General features: G+C 41.1%; 1 long non-coding RNA gene across 2 annotated transcripts in view; it reads right to left on the bottom strand.

Annotated features, from left to right (window-relative positions):
- LOC121020342 (uncharacterized) overlaps window positions 1-21942 on the bottom strand; it is a 210141-nt gene that overhangs the window by 48052 nt on the left and 140147 nt on the right. For both annotated transcript variants that reach the window (XR_005786080.1, XR_005786081.1), the window contains 2 exons: window positions 16791-16898; window positions 14083-14270 (listed from right to left, as the gene is read on the bottom strand). This is a non-coding gene — a long non-coding RNA (uncharacterized LOC121020342). The remainder of the gene's footprint in view (window positions 1-14082; window positions 14271-16790; window positions 16899-21942) is intronic.

The raw sequence follows: 21942 nt of genomic DNA, 5'->3' as shown, positions 1-21942 counted from the left end.
GACTCGGGGCTTCTAGGACGCACGTCGGCTCCCATACTCGGAACCTTACACGTTGATACGGGGATTGGGAAGGGTAGTATCGGCCAATCAAACAGGAAGAACTCGAGGGTTAACAAGTACGGCCTTGCTGGGTGGTTCTTAACATGCGGTCCAGAACCAGGATCATCAGCATCACCCGAGGACTTAGAAATGCAAATTTTTAGGGACCCCCCCCCACCCGCACCCCAAACTTACTGAATCAGACCTCCTGAGGGTCAGGCCCAGGAAATCCGTGTTTTAACAAGACTCGTGGTGCTTCTGATGCATACTGAGATTTGGGAATCACTGATCTTGCTGACACAAGAAACCTCGTGGCTTCACAGGCCAGTCACCGGGAATTCTGTGTATCCCACGCTGGCTTTGGGACAGGCACTGAAGCCAGAGGGCCCGAAAGGATCATTCCACGGAAAGCTGCTGGTATTGCCTCAAACACCATAGTCACAAATGGTTTTGAAACCACTGGCAGAAAGTTGCTTACTGTGTTGGCAGAGCTTTGGTTCTGAAAAGGAATTTGGCAATCGTCTGATCTCCACATAGTTAAAGATGAGAACAAGACTCTCGGCAAGGTGAAATCATGGGATGGGGTTTCCTTGGCAGCCAGAATCTAGACTGACATTCGCTACCTGCCCACCAGTTTATATCACACTCCATTGTCCAACGAGCAAAAAGTCAAAATGAGCGACTTTCCTTTTTTTTTTTTTTCCCGGGAAAAATAAAAAGTCAATATTCTTTTATGTCCTAAACAAATAGGGACGTTGATTCCATTTCATATCTTTAATGTATCTTCCAGGCCTGCCACCAAATAGCTGTCTCTTTTGGATAGCCTTGGGAAACTATCTACTAGAGACATAGCTGCACAGATTTTGTGAGTTGGAAAGAAACTAGGAGACCAAATAACTCACGAATTTAGGTGGCTAAAATCCATAGACATTATTCAATGGTATTAATATTTTAAAATTGTGAGTCCTCTAGGACCTTGTTAGACCTAATGGGGTCAGTGCGACAGTCAGCATCAACTTTATCTGGGAGCTGGTTACAAATGCAAACTCTCAGCCCCCACCCAGACCTCCCGATCAGAAACTGCATTTTAGCAAGACCTTCGTATGATCCTTATGCACATTGAAGTTTGAGAAATATTGCTCTCGAAGTATTCCATTTGTCTTTAATGGTAAGAAACTGTACTTCCCTTTGGAAAAATATGGTGCTTTCAATAGAATTGGCCAAGTTCTTACAAGAGCATTAAAATCCCAGGAAAGTCTGATGTGTATGAATGTAGCACACGATTCATCGGGATGTGTATCACTAGGGTCATCCGGTCTGCAAGTAACAGGGCAACAAATTAATCTGTCATACACAAGAATACTATTTGCTGACTCATAGAAGTCCCAAGGCGGAGTAGGATCCAGCTTTATATGATCAAGAACTGAACTGTGTCATTAAATATTGAGTTCTTTGGCTTCTTGTCCTCACTTCTCAGACCTCAGGGTCAGAATCATCCTACGACAGGTGTCCCTCAGATTTTCAAGATAACAGTTAACAAGGCTACCTACATTTTTGTTTATGTTTAGTGGGAGGGAAAAGAAAAAAAAACACATCTCCCCCAAGGATGGTTTACAATAAGGATGAACAAACCTATAATTTGTTTTCCAAACCACCATGCTTTTAAGAATGAAAGGGAGGCACTGTTAATAGTCATGCCAAGAAAATGAGCATAAACTAAGACTGTCACGGACAAATCAAGACATATAGTCACTGGTCAGCCTATACATAAAATCTGTAAGTCTTTCCCTTCAGTCAAATTAGGTCACATATCTAGTGTATGTATAAACAGCAATTGTGGGAATACCATGTCATAATTGACTTACACGAAATTTGGATCCTATTCTGTAGCTGGAACCAGGATGGGTGTTAACTTTTAAAAATGGAAGAGGACAGGGGTGCCTGGGTGGCTCAGTCGGTTAAACATCCAACTTCAGCTCAGGTCATGATCTCACAGTTCGTGAGTTCGAGCCCCGCGTCGGGCTCTGTGCTGACAGCTCAGAGCCTGGAGCCTGCTTCGGATTCTGTGTCTCCCTCTCTCTCTGCCCCTCCCTCCGCTTGCACTCTGTCTCTCAAAAATGAATAAATGTTAAATTTTTTTTTTTAAATGGAAGAGGACATGGGGTAAATGTCATAATAGGAAAGAAAAAGGGGAGGAAATGAGTGTTTCATATGCAACTGACAGTGTTGATTATGGGAAGCATTGGTAAAACCTTCCAGCCCTATAAGTTCAGATGGAGTGTTGATGCTTAGCTACTAGGGCACCAGAAACCAGGTACCCATAGCCATGTGGTGATTACCGACGCTCAACACTCATACCCCAGTTGCCTCTGATGCTTCATTAAGTATAGTTTTCTGGCGTTGAAACAGCCTCTTTGAAAAAGATTCTGACAGAAGATTGCAGAAACATTTCTTACTTGCAAATGTAAAAGCCAGCCACCCAACGTCAGCTGCTCACATTTTTTATGATTTCACTGACCAGTAGAATTTCAAAGTCAGGGCACAACCTTGGCAGGGCTTGGTGTTAACTTTGATCCTCTCAGATAAGGTATTTGTTTTGACATTATTATCACGAAACTTTCAAAATGATAGAAACAGTCTTGATGGCAATATTAGAGAAGTTTTAAAGGTGAAAAATATATCACGTCAATTTCCTGCCTCTAACATAATAAACAGTTTTATCTTAGGGTTATTCCCTCCCAGTTTTTCTCACATGCATACGTATTTTAACACAGATGTAATCTGGGCATCACTGTAATTTTGAGTTCTGTTTTATCACTTTAGCACCATGCTGTAAACATCCTAATTAGCATGCCATTCCTACAAGAAGTGTTCAGGGGGAACGATGCTCAGGAAATAAAACCCCTGAAAGACCGACAGTTACCTGAAAATCTTCTCTGCAAGCCCGTCTACTCTAAATCACTATGGGGTTGGGGAAATCATTCCTTTTCCTTTAAATCTAGCATTTATTGACAATCCAAAATCAGTAATCATGGATGAAAGCCCCTAAAAAATATGGCACTGATTTTCAAAGAGAAGATGTAAGTAGTAAGAGGCAAATGGGTCTTTTTGGCTAAAGACAAAATTCTTCTCATTCTTTACTCTTATCTGGGACTTTGTGATCACACTTGTTCTGCTTTGGTGATGTTTTTTTTTTTTTTTCATAGATCGGGAGAAATACTTGACATTTTAGACTAAAGTGACATCGGTGTCCATATGTGCCATTTTTAAATGGAAAAAATGCTAAATGACTGTGGTCATTCATTCCAATAGCTGGACGGGGGAGAGGTAAGCAGTAGTAAGGGACTTGATGTTTCCCTTTCTTTCTGTGTTCGAGAGAGGACAGAGCACATTCCCCCCAGGCCACGCGGGCAGGCGAGAGCCTACTGCAAGGGGTCGGGTCCCTGAGTGTTTTCAGCTACCAGTCTTCACACGTCTGTCTACCCCCAGGAGGCTGTGAGCTCCTAAGTCAAAGTGAGTGTTCTATTCTTCCCTATACTCCAAATTCCTAGCAGAGTTCCTGGCAATGCAATGCATAAAAAATATTTGACTGGGTGTCTAACTTAGTCATGAAATAAGTTCCATGGTATTTAAAATTTTTTTTTAAGTTTTATTTATTTGAGAGAGAGAGAGAGAGCGCGTGCACATAAACACAAGTCGGGTAGGGGCAGAGAGGAGGAGAGACAGAATCCCAAGCAGGTTCTGTACCATCAGCACAGAGCCTGACGCGGGGCTCGAACTCACAAATCATGAGATCATGACCTGAGACGAGATGAAGAGTCGGATGCTTACCTGACTGGGACAGGTGCCCCAGGTCCATGGTATTTTTGAAAACAATAGTGTTCATCCAATTGTTTTGTAAAAGCGATGCTCTCTATCTCCCCAAGATGCTTCTTCATAAAAAGGCACATTTAATAAATCATCTCTCTGATTCAGGGACCAATCTGTTAAAGCAGAAGAAGATTTTGAGGGGCGCCTGGGTGGCTCAGCGGGTTAAGTGGCTGGTTCTTGATTTCAGCTCAGGTCATGACCTCAGGGTCACGGGGTCAAGCTCGGTATTGGACTCTGTGCCGACAGTACAGAGCCTGCTTGGGATTCTCTCTCTCCCTCTCTCTTCCCCCCAACCCCCAATAAATAAATAAACAACAACAAAGAAGACTTTGGAGATACTGGGGCACCATTTCATAAACCGTCCCCTGCCATGGAAGCCTCAGTGCACCTAATCCAGGCGTCATAAAACACCAAGTGTGTGGTTTCACCAGAGAGCTGTGCCATTGTTTCAAAACTGATTGGTCTGGATTAATTGCTGTCATGTAGATGCAGAGGGAACATTTCCTGGGAAGCAACCACATCCCTACACTCATGTGGAGAATCTATCGGCACAGCCATTCCGAGGAAGCTGGCAACGTGGATAAAAAGATTTTATCAAAAAAAGTCCATTTCCAGGAATTTACCCTCAAGGAATATTCGTGGTGGCGCCATGTATTCGTTTAGGAAAATGCTGACCATTTACTGAGCCTCCCATAATGACAGAATTTGGAGGGGGTGAAGCCTGTGCCTTTCGATCCTAAAGGGGTCCTTTCTATGTGATGGAGAAATCTGGTGGACAACACCGCCCTGTCCCTGGACCAGGAGGTACCAGGTGCCGCATTTAGGGAAAATGGGAGAAAACTGGGCTTGTGAATTACCAAAGCAGCAACTTTTTCTCCGCTTCATTTCCACATAATCCACTTGGACCTAATAGCCTGGAAAAATCTGCAGTTAGAAGATACAAATTAATAGGAATATTTATTTTTATTTTTTTGTTTTTGGGACAGAGAGAGACAGAGCATGAACGGGGGAGGGGCAGAGAGAGAGGGAGACACAGAATCGGAAACGGGCTCCAGGCTCTGAGCCATCAGCCCAGAGCCTGACGCGGGGCTCGAACTCACGGACCGCGAGATCGTGACCTGGCTGAAGTCGGACGCTTAACCGACTGCGCCACCCAGGCGCCCCAATAGGAATATTTTTGCCATTGGGCAAATAAGTACAATGCACTGTGTGTGTGTGTGTGTGTGTGTGTACATAGTAACACTTCTCCAAGGCAATCAAAAGTGACTGCAGAAAAGGTAGAAACAAGAAATGAAACATCTTCACATTATTTGAAGTACCATGAACATGGGACACTGCATCTTTGACAGTCCAGTTTAATCCCATTTTAAAATTAGCATCTTTTTTTTTAATTTATTTATTAGAGAGATTATTTATTTATTTATTAAAATTATGTATTTCTTATTAGAGAGACAGAGAGAGAGAGAGAGCATGAGCAGGGGAGGGGCAGAGAGCAGAGAGAGAATCCTAAGTAAGCTCCACACTGTCAGTGCAGAGCCTGAGCTGGGGCTCAAATCCACGAACTGTAAGATCATGACCTGAGCCAAAATCAAGAGTCAGACGCTTAACCGACTGAGCCACCCAGGTGCCCAAATCTTCTTCTATAGGCCTCCTTTAAATATTATTTATCCTATTACTTCAAATTCCTCACTCAGATTACTATGTTCAATGCAATGTTTATAGTAACTATGATGCACGGGGCACTGTGTCTGTACATTTTTGTTCTTCAGCAGGTAACAGATCTGGTCCCCATGCCAAAGGTTTTACAATCCAATTTAGTTTAGGCAAATAAAACATATAAGGGATTGGACCATAACCCCCCAAAATTATAGATATCCACGTATTTCTTATGGAACCCAACATTTTTTAAAATAGTTGCTTTCATGAAGAAAAATTGGAATAAAACTCTGTGAGACAGAACATATGGGAATCTATCACCCACCTCATCCCAAGAGGGAAAATCCAGTTGGACATATTTTTTTTAGTTATGATTTGTTTACATTCTTAGAAGTCATGTAGTCCCTCCACACTATGCAGACTTAGCAAACATAAACCACAGTCATTTTTCTCCTTACTTACTTCACTCCCAACAGCAAATCATTACCTCCTCCAACCCCCAGGTTCAAAGTACTTTATCCCCAGAATATTTCCCCCCCGAATACAGAATATTTAGTCACATGCCCCGTCTTTATTCCTAACACAACTTAAGATAATTTACAAGACAATGCCTTGTTGCATGGTCCCCGGAAAACACAGAAAGCACTCCACTTTAATTTTTCCTTCTATTTCAGAAGTGCTTGCTCTACTGCAAGGGTCAGCGAACTATGGTTCGAGGGCCAAGTCTACGCCATGACCTGCTTTCTGGAAAAGAAAAAAAAAAGCCCATGCTGTGCCTTGACTAATTCGGTTGATAGAGCATGTGACTCTTGACCTTGGGGTCGTGAGTTTGAGCCCCATGTTTGGTGTGGAGCCTATTTAAACAATCAAAGAAAATACATTATAAGAAAGAAGGTAGAATAAAAACATTTTTAAAGAGGCACATAAAATTTACCACCTTAAAATTTTATGTTCATGGTTTACTGTGTGTTGAGTATATTTACATTATTATGAGACAGGTCTTCAGAATTTCTTCATCTTGAAAAACCAAAATTCTATATCCATTGAACATGAACTCCCCATTTCTTGTCCCCTAGATCTCGGTAATAATCATTCTACTTTCTACTGCTATGAATTTGACTAACTCACATACTTCGTATGAGTGGAATCACACAGTGTTTGTCTTTCTGTGACTGGCTTATTTTACTTAACAGAATGATCTTAAGGTTCATGCATGTTGTAGTATGTGACAAAATTTCCTTTTTTAAGGCTGAATAATATGCCATTGTATGCACAAACCATATATTTTTTTATCCATCCAGCCACAACACATGAATTGCACCTACCTCTTGGCTATTGTGAATAATGTTCCAGTGAACATTAGTGTATCGATATCTCTTTCAGACTCTGCTTTCAATTCCCTTAGACATATATCCAGAAATACAATTGCTGGACCATACAGTAGTTCAAGTTTTAATTTTTTGAGAAACCTCCATATTGTTGTCCATAATGGCTGCACCATTTTACAATCCTACCAACACTGTACAAGGGTTCCATTTCTCCTCATCCTCACCAGCACTAGTTATTTTATGTTTTTGTTTGTGTTTCTTTATTTTGTTCTTCTATCATGGCCATCCTAATGGGTCTGAGGTGATATCTTAACGCAGTTTTGATTTGTATTTCAGTGATGATTAGTGATATTGAGCATCTTGTCACATGCTTATCCATTTGCAGTTCTTCTTTGGAGAAATGTCCTAGTCAAGTCTGCCCATGATATTGTTCTTGTTGAATTGTAGTTTTTTAAATATTCTAGATTTTCCCCCTTATTAGATGTATGATTTGCAAACATTTTCTCCCATTCTGTGGGTTGCCTTTTCACTCTGTTTATTGCTTCCTTTTTTAAGATTGAGGCAGTTTCATTTGTCTATTATGCTTTTTCACCTGTGCTCTTGGCATCGTAGCCAAGAAATTATTGCCAAATGCAATGTCATAGATTTTCCCCTATGAGTTTTATATTTTTAGGTCTCATACCCATTTTTAATTAACTTTTGTATATAGTAGAAGGTAAAGGTCTAATTTCATTCTTTTGCATGTAAAAATTCAGTTTTCCCAATACCATTTGTTGAAGATGGTACTTTCCCCCACTTGGCACTCTGGCTGAAGATCATATGACCATATATGTTAGGGCTTATTTCTGGGATTAGTGTTGGTTCCATTGGTCTATATGTCTGTCTGTATATCAGTTCCACGCTGTTTCGATACTGCAGTTTTGTAATATGTTTTAACATCAGGAAGTATGAGACCTTCAATGTTGTTTTTTTTTTTTTTCAAGACTGGTTTTGCTATTCATGTCCCTTGAGATTCCATGTAAATTTTAGGATTTTTTTTTCTATTTCTGAAAAAAAAAATGCCATTAGGATATTGATAGGGATTGCATGGAACCTGTAGGTCTCTTTTAGTAATATGGACATTTTACCAATATTAAGTCCTCCAACCATGAGCATAGGATGTCTTTCCATTTATTTCTGTCTTCTTTAACTTCCAGTACACAAGTCTTTTGCCTCCCTGGTTAAGTTTGTTCTTAAGTATTCTTTTTGATGCTATGGTAAATAGTATACACACACACACACACACACACTGAGAGAGAGACAGAAGGAGAGATAGAGACAGAGAAAGACCTTCTTTTTCTCTTGTGTCTGATATTAGTATGGACACTCTGCTATCTTTTGGTTTCCATTTGCGTGGAATATCTTTTTCTCTCCTTTCAGTTTCTGCCTGTGTGTCTTTACATGTGAAGTGTGCCTCTTGTGGACAGCAAATAGATCTTGTTTTGTTTTGTTTTTAATTTCATTTTATTTTGTTTTTAGTTTCATTCAGCCAATCTTTGTCTTTAGATTGGGGAGTTTAATCCCTTTACATTTAAAGCAATTACTGATAGAGAATAACTTTTGCCATTTTACTGTTTTCTTCTTGTAGCTCTTTTGTTCTTCTTTTCCTCTCTCACGGTCTTCCTTTGTGTCTCTTTGATATATATATATTTTAATATATAATGACATGCTTTGATTCCCTTCTGATTTCTTTCTGTGCATTTTCTATAGGTACCTTCTTTGTGGTTCCCAAGAGTGTTGTATAAGACATCATAAAGTTGTAAAATCTACTTTAAACTGATGATAACTTTGGGGCGCCTGGGTGGCACAGTCGGTTAAGCGTCCGACTTCAGCCAGGTCACGATCTCGCGGTCAGTGAGTTCGAGCCCCGCGTCGGGCTCTGGGCTGATGGCTCGGAGCCTGGAGCCTGTTTCCGATTCTGTGTCTCCCTCTCTCTCTGCCCCTCCCCCGTTCATGCTCTGTCTCTCTCTGTCCCTAAAATAAATAAACGTTGAAAAAAATAAAATAAAAAAAAATAAACTGATGATAACTTTGATCACAAGCACTCTACTCCCTTACATCTATGCCCCCTCAAATTACATTTATATTATATATCAATTAGCAATAGATTTATATTTTTGGGCTTTGTCTTTTAAATTCCATATGCTAATTAAAAATGACTTATACATCAACATTATAATTCTACAAGATCTTATATCTGTCCATATGTTTACCTTTACTAGAGACCTCTATATTTTCATATGATTTTGTGTTGCTGTTTAGTTTCATTTCATTTCAAATTGAAGGATTCCCTTTAGCATTTACTATAGGGCAAATCTGGTGGTGATGAAATCCTGTAGCTTTTGTTTATCTGGGTAACATTTAAAAATTTTTTTAATCTGGGGAAGTCTTAATCACGCTTTCATTTTTGAAAAACAGTTTTGTTAGATATAGTATTCTTGGTTGACAGCTTTTTTTTTTTTGTACATTGAATATGTCACCCCACCCTCTTCTGACCTACAAGCTTTCTGCTGAGGCACCTGAGAGGTGATAATCTGAGAGGAGCTTCCTTGCACATGATCAGCCACTTTTGTCTTGCTGCTTTTAAGGTTCTCTTCATCTGTAACTTTTGACAGTTTGAATATAATGCATCATAATGTGAGCCTCTTTGGGTTTTTCACAGCTAAGGTTCACTGAGCTTCTTAAATTTGTATGTCCATTTATTTTCACAAATTTGAAAAGTTTTGGGCCATTATTTCTTCAGATACACTATCTTCTCATTCCTCTCCCTTCTCCTTCTGGGACTCTCATTATGCATATATTAATCCACTTGATTGTATCCATAAGTTCTTTGCCCCTCCTCAGTTTTCTTTATTCTTTTTTTTTTTTTTTTTTTTTTTTTTTTTTTTTTGCTCCTCTAGCTTGGTAGGTTCAAATAGGCATAACCTGTTTTTGCAAATAAAATTTGTTGGAACATGGCTACACCCATTCCTTTATGTATTGTTTGTTTGTTTTTAATGTCTATTATTTTGAGAGGGAGACATGAGGGGCAGAGAAAGACACAGAATCTGAAGAAGACTTCAGGCTCTCAGCTGTCAGTACAGAGCCTGACGTGGGGTTTGAACTCACGAACCGTGAGATCATGACCTGAGCCGAAGTCAGACGCTTAACCGACTGAGCCACCGAGGTGCCCCCATTCCTTTATGTATTGTAAAACCTTTTTGTACCTTTTGTATGACATTGGCAAAGTTGAGTAGTTGCAATTGTTTGTCACCCCACAACAGTAAGTATGGTCAGCAAACCCTAAAATATTTACTATCTGGCCCTTTACAGAAAAAGCTTCATAATCCCTGCCTAGAGCAGCATATCCTGTTTATGAAACAACAGAATATTTTTCATAGAGAGTAAGCACCCTAAGGATTCTGATTCTTTAATCCTCAAAGCAATGTCTTTTTATAAAAAATTTTTTCTAATGTTTATTTTTGACACAGAGAGAGACAGAGCATGAGCGGGGGAGAGGCAGAGAGAGAGGGAGACACAGAATCCGAAGCAGGTTCCAGGCTCTGAGCCATCAGCACAGAGCCTGGTGTGGAGCTTGAACTCACAGACCGCGAGATCATGACCTGAGCCGAAGTCAGACACTCAGCCGACTGAGCCACCCAGGTGCCCCTCAAAGCAATGTCTTATAAGAAGAAATGATTAAAGCACAGTGGAAAAGAAGAAAGAGTATCCTCTATACTTCTGCTGAACTCTGATCATCCCACAAGGTCCAGACAGTTGCTGACTCCAGGGTGATAGTTCCCTGGTCAGTAAGCCTGCTTTACTCTGCATTTGCCATCTTTGGGAACCCATCAGGCAGTTACAGAAAAGTCAAGCCATGCCATCTCAATCTGACATAGACCCACAGTCAAGAAAATCCTTGACTACTTCTCACTTTCATGACAAAAGCCCTTCAAAGAAATCAAGCTAGTTAAAACACGGCCACATTAAAAAACTCTCTCAAGGGGCACCTGGGTGGCTCAGTCAGTTAAGCATCTGGCTTTGGCTCAAGTTCATGAATTCAAGCCCTGTGTCAGGCTCTGTGCTGACAGCTCAGAGCCTGGAGCCTGCTTTGGATTCCATGTCTCCCTCTCTCTCTGCCCCTCCCACACTCACACTCTGTCTGCCTCTCTCTCTCTCAAAAATAAAACATTAGAAAAATTTTCAAATTTAAAAAAAATTAAAAAATACAAAATTCTCTTAAGACTTAAAGGGATTGACTGGGTTCAAAATGGCTTACAGGCCATATTGTCTAATTTTCTATGTTGGATACCTCCCTTTTATTGTATTCCCTTTTCTCATTTTCCATCCCATTTTCTCTTTATCTGAATGTGCTATTTTCCTCTTAATTATCCTCACCACTGCCTTTCCCCAACCAAATTCAATTCCTACATTTCAGTTTTCCCACATGTTGCATTAGTTTTTTTTTTTTCTACTCCCCTTCCCATCTCCAGACACAATTATAACAATTACTGAAATAGAAAAGAGAATACACAGGTTCTATTCTGGGGTTTGTCGATATTTAGCTTGGTATCTTAGGGATGTCTTTTTAGTCCGTGGGTGTTAGATTAACCTATGACTGAGTACGTTGATCCAGGATCTCTAAGACACATCAGAAGTATGTGGGTAAGGTAAAATGGAAACTACTTATTTCTCAGCAAGGAAAATAACAAGGAACAGGTGTTTCAGATGCTTTGTGTGCAACATTTCACAGCAATACACCAGATGTATATGGGCAGATTATCTGCCGAGCTGCCAAAAAGGGGCACAAAGACATCTCCATCAAGGACTACAACCCAGGCGCTAATCTCTTTTAGCCATGTTGCCAGACATGAATCCAGGGCCAAGAATCCTGGGTCTGATTTCACATCAACCACCATCCCTGTTTTCTAGGAAAATATATTCTGTAGGCCAAAAAGGAAATAATTTTATGTGGTATAATTATTTTATATAATATATTATTATGTGTCATATATTATATAATATAATATATAAAATGTAATTATGTAATGTAATACACAATGTTATATGCATTTTACTTCAATTCATAATATAATATACAAAATATTATAATTATATAACATATAATATCATGCATTTTACTTCAATTACTTTTTAAAAATTTTTTTTAATGTTTATTTATTTTTAAGAGAGAGAGAGAGAGAGTGTGAGCAGAGGAGGGGCAGAGAGAGAGGGAGACACAGAATCCAAAGTGGGCCCCAGGCTCTGAGCTGTCAGCACAGAGCCCGACTCAGGGCTTGAACTCATGAACAGTGAGATCATGACCTGAGCCGAAGTCGGATGCTTAAGCGACTGAGCCACCCAGGCGCCCTTTACTTCAATAACGTTTTATTAGTTTGCCCCTTAATTTTAAGCATGCAGAAGAAGGTATGAATTGAACACATCGGTCTGCCATTCCTGACACTCTTTCCATTCTAGTTGAAATGCACCTGCCCCGAGCTCCCAATTCATAGAAGCAAGTAAGTTTTCCTCTGAACAGGTGCTTGTAACAAAACTTGAAAGCTGACCCAAGAGTGGTCCTTCCATGGTTTGTCCAGCAACTCGGGAGGTGGCCCAATTAACAGCAATTAATTACCTGCCAATTACTTGGTTTCCTCTGGAATTTTGAGTGAAAAAATATAGCCATTCTCAAAGAAAAGGGAAACAGAGAGGATGAGCAATGAACGGCAAAACTGCTGTCAGAGTGACCCTCTGAGCCTGAAGGGAGACAAAAAATGAGAGTGGCCCTCCCTTCCTTATGACCCATCAGTAGTTTTCCATTTATTTATTTATTTTTGAAATTGGCATCAGCCTTATATTTTATTTGTTTTTGATAGACAGAAAGAGACAGAGCATAAGTGGGGAGGGGCAGAGAGAGAGGGAGACACAGAATCCGAGGCAGGCTCCAGGCTCCGAGCTGTCAGCACAGAGCCCGACACCGGGCTCAAACTTGAGGAGTGTGAGATCATGACCTGAGCCAAAGTCAGACGCTCAACCGACTGAGCCACCCAGGCGCCCCAGTAGTTTCCCTTTGAAACTCACACGTTATTCTCCTGCCGCAAGTCTCCCAACATCTGCCGTTTGCCCGTCTCTCAATTCTCATCTCTGTCTCTTCTGACAGTTGCTCCCCACTCCCTGATCACACTGAATTTTCTATTGTCTTTGTTCCTGTCTTGGAATACTGTGCTTCCTATTCCTTTTATCTAGGATTAACCCCCTTGTGTGGTTGGCCCCTTCTCATTAGTCAAATCTCCATTTAAAATAGTACTTGTCCCTGGGGCGCCTGGGTGGCTCAGTCGGTTAAGGGGCCGTGTCAAGCCCCCTGTCGGGCTCTGTGCTGACAGCTCAGAGCCTGGAGTCTGCTTTGGATTCTGTGTCTCCCTCTCTCTCTGTTCCTCTCTCCCTCCTGCTCTGTCTCTCAAAATAAATAAAAATGTTATAAATAAATAAATAAAATAGTACTTGTCCCCTTAGCATCCAATCTACAATACGATTCTTCTCGTCATTCTCTACCCACTGGCTGGTTTCATTCCTTCCTTGTATCCCCCTTCTCTGTGATTAGCTTATTTCCTGTTTCATGATCTACTTCCTGCCACCAGAATATCCTTCCATGAGAGAAGAGGAGACGTCAAGCATCTTCTGTAGTGCTGCACGTGCATTGACTGAAATGGTGAATGGCAGAATTGTTTCTCAATTATCCATCAAATCAACAGAGTAAAATGACAATAAGTGAGTGAGACCCTAAAACCGCCATATGTGTGTTGGGTTTCTGGCTGCAGTTTCAGGCCACGTGTCTTCTAATAGTCATGCCCATTTTCTTTAAAATGACCTGTACGGCTGGTCCTCGCCCCCAGAGAGTATCAGGCACGTGGGCCTGAGTGTGACTTTGGGCAGCAGGTGGTCACCTGTGGTCAGACCCTCCCCCCCAATAGGGCAAGTTCCACCGCTTGTGTTCGCCCAAATCCCTGTTCTGTTTTCAGTTCACTCCATACCTGGCAGCAGAGAGCCCTCCTGCTTTGCGGTCCACGTCCGCACCAGATCCAGCTTCCCGAAGCCCAGCCGGGGCGCAACTCGCCAAGCAGTTGGGAGAGGACTTCAGAACAATTTTGCTCCGTCCCATTAAAACACTTACCAGATGCAATTGTGTCAGAGGTAACAGAATGCTTGTGTGCATGGAAATGCTGGAGTGAAGCAACGCTATGTTCACTGAGTTTCAGGGATCCATTCCACTGGTTCCCTACTCGGAGAAGAGACAACTTTTGGGTCTCCCTGGGTAACTGGAGGAGATGAAGGCAACACGGGGCTGGCTGGACGAGGGTGCTGGCAAATACAAACAGAATGGCGAAGACAGAAATGAGGCTGGAAAGGGAAGGAACATGTGATAAGGACCCAGTTGTCATCTGAATCTCAGGGATGGGGGCAAAGATGTTTCAGTGATGATGCCACATTTCCAGCTTGAGTGACTGGCCCTTTAGAACCCCTGGCAGATAGACAAGTAGGGAGGGGTTAAATCACAAAAGCTGTTAATGGAGCCAATCACTTGAGAAGTAAAACAAATAGCCACATATATACTTGGTCTACATCGTAATTAATGTGGGAGTGATCAGAGATGAAACAATAGGTTGGATAATGTTGCCTGTTGCCTTTTGGGACCCTCTCAGAGTTCCATGAACTTGCCTGACACTCCCACACTGCAGCTTGTATTTTAACCCAGAATCCTTGGGCTAGATTACCAGGGGAAAAAAAAAGCCAAGAAATGAGATGGAAGAGTCATGCTCAATGAGTTTTAAGAAGCCGAACAAGTACAATGCCATGGAAACCAAAATGTGTAAGAACTTCAAGAAGGAGGGAGTGGAACATAGTTCCACTGTTTAAGATTTAAAGACCCAAGAGATTTCAAAAAGTAGAACTGAGAAAAAGGTGATTGCATTTGTCATTAAATTGCCAGAGACTCAATAATTAAAATCGCTATTATTGCACAAGACCTGACTGCATCTTTTTTGTTTCATTCTAGGGGATGGTATAATTCATATTTGGGGGAAAGCTCTATATTTATTTTTTAAGTTTATTTATTTGTTTTGAGAGGGAGAGAGAGAGAGAATCCCAAGCAGGCTCTGCACTGTCAGCATAAAGCCCGACATGGGGCTTGAACTTATGAACCAAGAGATTGTGACTTGAACCAGGATCAAGAGTTGGACACCTAACCTACTGAGCCATCCAGGTGCCCCAGAAAGCTCTGTATTTAAAGAATTACCTCAATAATCTTTTTGCGCATACATCTGCACAGAGAGCCTCTCCACCTTTAGAAGAGGGTTTGAAAAACAAAGAATGAAATTGCTCTACAGAGAAGGTGAAAAAGATATTATAGAAAGAGAAGACAAAGGGCAGAGGGATAAAAGGAATAATGAAGCATGCGAGAATGAGCCGGGAAGCAAGGAAGGAAGACCCCCGGTGCCAAGGGAAGGGTCCTGAGAAAAGAGGAAGCTCACCTCTTATTATCAGAAATGACTACTGGGAAGCTAATATCTAATATTAAATTTAAATTGAGGTCCATATGGTACTATACTTAGAATTGCCCACGATTACTGCCAACCTTGGAAAAAGTCTGCCATGCACGAGTTATTTTTTCGAGTTATTCACGAAAAATGGAGAAACCAGGGTGGTGTTCACCTCAGAGGAGAGTGGGCCAGCAAGAGAAAATGAATCCCCAGGGATGACAAGCGACATTTAAGAAGCAAACTGCTCAGTAGGCCAATCAAGATTTCTATTCCCCCTGAAATCTGCAGGAACACCAAAGGATAGTCTCATCCTGGTATGGGGCGGAGTCGCAAGTTGCCATATTTGGATATTAAAAGGAAGGGTGGTCTACAGAGTCTAGAGAAGCAGGTGACCCCTTGGGCTCCAAGAGTTTCACCATTTGTGTTTTTGTTTTCGTAACCCATACTGGCAACAGACGCCTGTCCTGACCCAAAAGCAAGCACTCAGGGCTTACTTAGTGTCATTGAAGGGATTGTGTGCGACTCCCCTCTGCTGAAAATGATCTCCCTACACTTCCTGAATGTCATAAATTACATATTAATTCGGGGCTCTCAATTATTCCACCTTAGTGTAAAAATGATGGTCCTTCCTTTTAAATGCTATCTGAGATTATCTGAAAATTTCGAAACCAGTCAAGTGGGGAGAGAGAAGAGAAGCCTGGACGTCCCAGCCTTGCCCAAGGCAGGGAGAAGGTTTTCCAGACCCTCAAATGGCACTCATGCCCAGCGTTTGAGAAGTAATGGGGTGGAGCAAGGGGAGGCAAAAGTGATGGCACCCCAAATAATTCCACTTATTCAGAATCTCTGCTTAGAGCCAGATTGGTCTCCAATCGTCTATTTCCTCTCTCTCTCTCTCTCTCTCTCTCTCTCTCTCTCTTTTTGGTGCCATTTCTGCTGCTCCACCCTTTAGGGTTCCATTCTCCCAAGACATCTTCAATTACTTGTTTTAGCCACCCTTCCCCCCACTTTTTCCTTTCTCTATATGTGGAAACAAGCAGCAAAAGGGGTGACACTTAAGCCATAGGAAAAGGAGGTGAGACAAAGATCGTGAGTCATCAGCCACTCGGCATTGTGACACCTCAGTCCTAGAAACTGAGTCCATTTGGCCTGGATTTCAACTCACGCCTCTGCTTGGTTCATAGGCAATCTGTCCATGTAGAGCCAATACCAGTAACTGCCACAGAGGACGGGCTTTGAGACTCATCCAAGGAGACGGCCACCTTGTCTTCTGAGTTTAGTTTCTCACCTCAACTGTTTATTCGTTCTTAATAAAGACTGTAGGATTAGAAGAGCAATCGCTTACTCTCTCCCGAAGCATCTCTTTCAGCTACAGCAGTAAGTCGGAGGCCTTGTCTCGAGTTTTGATGATTATTAACATCTCTCTAATCTTCTGTGTTGTTCTGAATCCTCTCTGTGGAGAAAAAGAGGTTAAAAAAAATGTAAGCAATGACAAAGCTTCTGCTTAGAACAGGTGTGAGCGATTCACAACCCACAGCCCCAATCTGCTCTGTCGTCTCTTTTTATAAAGTTTAATTGGAACACGGCAATGCTTACCCATTGACGCACCGTGTATGGCTGATTTCACACCACAACAGCAGAATCGAGTAGTTGCAAAAGAGATCATGTGGTCTTTAAAATCAAAAATATTTACTATCTAGCCCTTTCTACAAAAAGCTTCCCAGCTCACGACTGAAGCCTCACCTTTTCCCGTACAGACCTCCTTGAATTTGTACAGTTCTTTACCATCAATCATGCTTAACCGGTTTACTGGTACAAGAATATGCATAGCGTGGGGACTAGCTGAAGCATGAATTAAAAATAAATATTCAGAGTGTAAACTTGAATGTACCAAAGGCAGCATGGCGATTCTCTAAATTCCCTTTGGCCATTTTGAACAGGGCACAGGGCTTCCAAAAATCTACAGATCTTCAGTGGAGTATGTTGCAAACATTACATAAGCTCTTCAAAGGTGTTCAGCTATTATTTCGCCAGCTCGAAGCAACACATCATTATCATGAGAAAGGATTATGATTTACGAAATGGTGCAGCAAAGCAAAAGGTGTAAGTCACATCTGCACCACGAGAGGTATTTATAACACAACCGTTAGCAGCAACCCCCCCCAAATTTCAAAACCCTTTAAACCACTTTAGCTTAGAGTGCATTTCAAATGCATTTTCAACCAAAGACTGACATCCGCAAGCACTTTAAAAAAAACATGTAAGTTAGAAAATAAATTCAAACTCTTTAAAATTTTTTAACTGAAGTGTAGTTGACATACATTGTTTTATGACCTAGTGGCTTGTGACGTAGGTATATGATGTAGTGATTCAACAATTCTATACATTGCAGAATACTCAACACCTGTCACCATACAAGTTATTACAATATTATTGACTATTCCCTATGCTGTGTGCTTTTCATCCCTGGGACTTATTTTTTTTTATGACTTATTTATTTACAAGCTCTTAAAATTAGTATTAATACAGCATCTTAATATCTGTAATCATACTTGGGAGTGTCAGACTTGCCCACTCACTGCATATTTTCTATAAACAGTTCCTTGACTACAATCTTTGAAACCTTCCCACAAAGTAGAAAAGAACTATATTCTTAAAAATAGCATTCTTCTTTTATAGAAAATGTCAATGTTGTAAGTTCTACATTTTACAAAACAGAAATGTGGTTGGAATAGTTTGAGCATGAAATCAATAAAATTTGGAAAATATTTTCAAATTCCAATGGACAGAATTATCTGAGGTTTTCAGGCCTGCTAATCTGATTTTTTTTTTTTTTTAGTAAGCTTCATGCCCAGCACAGAGCCAAAGGTGGAGCCCAATGTGGGGCTTGAACTCACAATCTTCAGATCAAGACCTGAGCTGAGATCAAGAGTCAGACTCTTAACCAACTGAGCCATCCAGGCACTCCCATCTGAAATTTTAATACCAAGACTTTACGGTATCTGGCTTAATTCCTTAAGTATTTTTTTTTTTTTACCTGTTTCTAAAGGCTATTGCAAACCAACACTAATGTGTGATGTAGCCCATTTTTGTGCAATTTTTTCACTCATTATATGATATAACAAACATATTGTCAGGCTTAAACATCCAGAATTGCTTAAAATTCAAACAAACCAATTTAAAAATAATTTACAAACATGAATCTAAGTTAGAGAATGTTCAACTTTTAGTTCGATGTGGCTCAGACCTAAATTTAGCAAACTATAAAACAGCATTTCTCACCGGTTCCAAAGATGACCTAGTCCAAGGTTGGCTATCCTTCCAAGGTGATATGCCAAATCTTAAAGTGTTCACTCTTTACTTTAGAAGAGTCTTATTATTATGGCTTGAGGGAGATTTTCTGTGTTTAAAAACTTCTCTTTTTTTACTAAAGTTTTTAAATTACTTATTTTTGAGAGAAATACAGAGGTGAGGGGAAAAGGGGCAGAGAGAGAGGGAGACACAGAATCTGAAACAGGCTCCAGGCTCTGAGCTGTCAGCACAAAGCCCGACACGGGGCTTGAACCCACAAACCACGAGATCATGACCTGAGTCAAAGCCAGGTGCTTAACGGACTGAGCCACCCAGGCACTCCTGTGTTTACGAACTTCTTAAACACAAAGCAGTGATGGCCCCCTAATTCTGGTGTTCATTTACAAGCTTGCTGTTCATTTACAAAGTCCTTCTACACATATTATCTCATTCATTCTGGAGACAAGAGTATTGTTACTACCTATTTGACACAGATGTGGAACATGAGTTCAAAAGGCTAAGTTCTAGGTCACACAGCCAGAAGGATACAGAGTTAGGGTTCAAAGCCACATCTTTTAACTCCAAGATCCAATGTTGCAAAAAGGAGAAAAGATAGTTGGGTCTGGACAGGCATCAGGAGTCAAAGCAGCTGAAGCAGGCAAGCTGTGTTTGTCTCCAGTAAAGTCCGGGTATTGAAACAGTTGGACCTGTTGTCAAGTGAGGTTACAAAGTAGATTCACAGCGAGGAAGAAAGACAAACATCACAACAATATAAATAGCAGTAAATGTGAAACAGAAGACTCAATAAATAATAGAGAATCAGAGACCCTCAGAAAAGGAGTAGCAAAAAACAAAGTGGGTGACCAAAAGTCCTGTAAAAAAGTCAGCACTCAGAAAATTACAGGACACACACACACACACACACACACACACACACGGGAGAAGGTCATGTGATTGCCAGCCATCTCTGCAAGGTAGGGAGAGGCACGGAAAGATTTTCCCTTATAGGTTTCAGAGAGAGTTTGATCCTGCTGACCCCTAGATTCCACACTTCTTGGCTCCTGAACTGTAAGATAATAAATTTCTTTGTTTTAAGCAAGCAAGCAAACAAACAACAAATAAATAAAAAAAACAGAATTGGGAGAACCAGGGAAAGCAGCAGCAAAAGAGATTCTTCTACTTATTTGTCAAGCCTTCTATTTTAATCTTATTTTATTTTATTTTATTTTATTTTATTTTATTTTATTTTATGTCAGGCACACCACTAGGTACTGAGAATGCATTAACAAAATACTACCTTGGCTCTCTACGATTTCATAATATTGTAGGAAAGATAGAATGATGAGCAAGCGATCACCATACAAGTGATAAATCACAGAGGGAAAGCCATATACAGAGTCCTGTGCAAGTACAGAGAAGAAATGATACAAGGACACAATGACAAGAGATAATCCTGGTAACTGCTTCACAGCCAGAAGCTTTCACCTCGTTCTGCGAACATGGAGGTGGCGGCCAGACTGAAGTTTGTAGAGCGACATGGTTGAGAACTCTTGGCTGCTTTATGGATGAGGAAGGCCCATAGGCTCCTAGTCATACCAACGTTTAACAGCAATCAATCACTAACCAGCTGGGACAGAATAAGTGAGGAAAACACAAAGGTGAGGTTGGGAAATCACGTTGCCAGGAGGGAGGAATGAAGGAGGTCAGATCAATGATGCAAGAAAGTCCCAAAGATGAATTCCCACCACTTCACAATTTTGCACCAGATCAATTCTGGTGCTAATTAACTAGGGGGATCATACAATACATTGACTACACTGGCTATTGAGAGTCAACGGAAGATCTGTCAATGATTATCCATGGCAATGGGGACAAATAGTTATATTATATCAGATCTGTGGGAATGTGACCAGGCCATCTTTCTAAACCTCCATTCAAATGGGATAGTAATCTCTACCTGAGAGTTGAGAGCTTTGAATTAAACAACGGAAAAGAAAGGTATGTGAAATTCCTGGTTTGCTGTAGGCAACATATATTATTGATAAATCACTAATTAAAAAAAAAAAAATCTAGGGTCTCTCCCAACTCCAACTTGGATGCTACGCCATCAACACTCATTTGCTAGTCAAAAGCAGAGACCACAAGAGCAATTAGGACCTTTAGAAGTTCGGGAAAGGACTTGAGGACTCTGCTGGGTGAGACCATTCTTCATACGCTTCTGCCTGCCAAGGAGGCTGAAACATACCGTCGGTTTCTGAAACACAGAACACTGCAGGCTCTGCCTTGGAAACGGAGGTCATCCTAAGGGAGGCATCTCAGACACAAAGCCAGACAACAGCAGACACACAGGGGAATAGCTTTATGTTCGAATGAAACACCAAGCAATTTATAAGTTCTTAGGTCTGAACATCACAGACAATCCCTTTTTCCACGTCATCTTTTCCTTCGTCTGTGCTTAGTGTTTATAACGGCTATCCAGACACAGGAGATCAACTGTTCCAAATGACCAGATCTCATGTTTGCTTCTCTTTCATTTTACCAGAGCCGCCAAGTAAGTGCTGCAAAATTATACCAATAAGCAGGCAGAGAGTTCAGCAAAGCCAGGGAAAAAACATTATCTTCACTTTTGTAGGTGACCATCAGGTACCTGGGAGGCCTTCTACAGATGACTAGAAAATGCATCCACACCTCTTTTTTGATCTGATTTATGATTTGCATAGTTCATTTTACCATATGGCTCAAGGTTGAAGGCACAGTGTTGGGGAGTAGACAACAATTAGTGATTGTCTCAATCTATGGTGGTCCTAAAACCCCACACTTGCGGCCCAGATGTATCTACAGTGATGTGTATAGGGCTTTTCTCATTGTGTATGCATGACTATTATAGTTTCTGCTACTGAGGATCTCTTGACCTTGACCGTGAATCTCTTTACCGCACAGTGTCTCTGCTTTGCTTCTGCCTAATGAAAACAACATTTTTTTCTGCACTCTAGAACAGGTGCTATAAAGAAGACAGACTTTAAAAACAAAATAAGGGGACTGGGTGGCTCAGCCGGTTAAGTGTCTGACCCTTGATTTCAGCTCAGCTCATGATCTCACGGTTCATGAGTTCGAGCCCTGCACCGGGATCCCCGCAGACTGCATGGAGCCTGCTTGGGATTCTCTCTCTCTCTCTCTCTCTCTCTCTCTCTCTCTCTCTCTCTCTC

This window comes from Herpailurus yagouaroundi, unplaced genomic scaffold (assembly GCF_014898765.1).
Source record: "Herpailurus yagouaroundi ecotype Mexico unplaced genomic scaffold, PumYag 250, whole genome shotgun sequence".
NCBI classification, from domain to species: Eukaryota; Metazoa; Chordata; class Mammalia; order Carnivora; family Felidae; genus Herpailurus; species Herpailurus yagouaroundi.
This window is presented reverse-complemented; position numbering and strand designations above follow the sequence as displayed.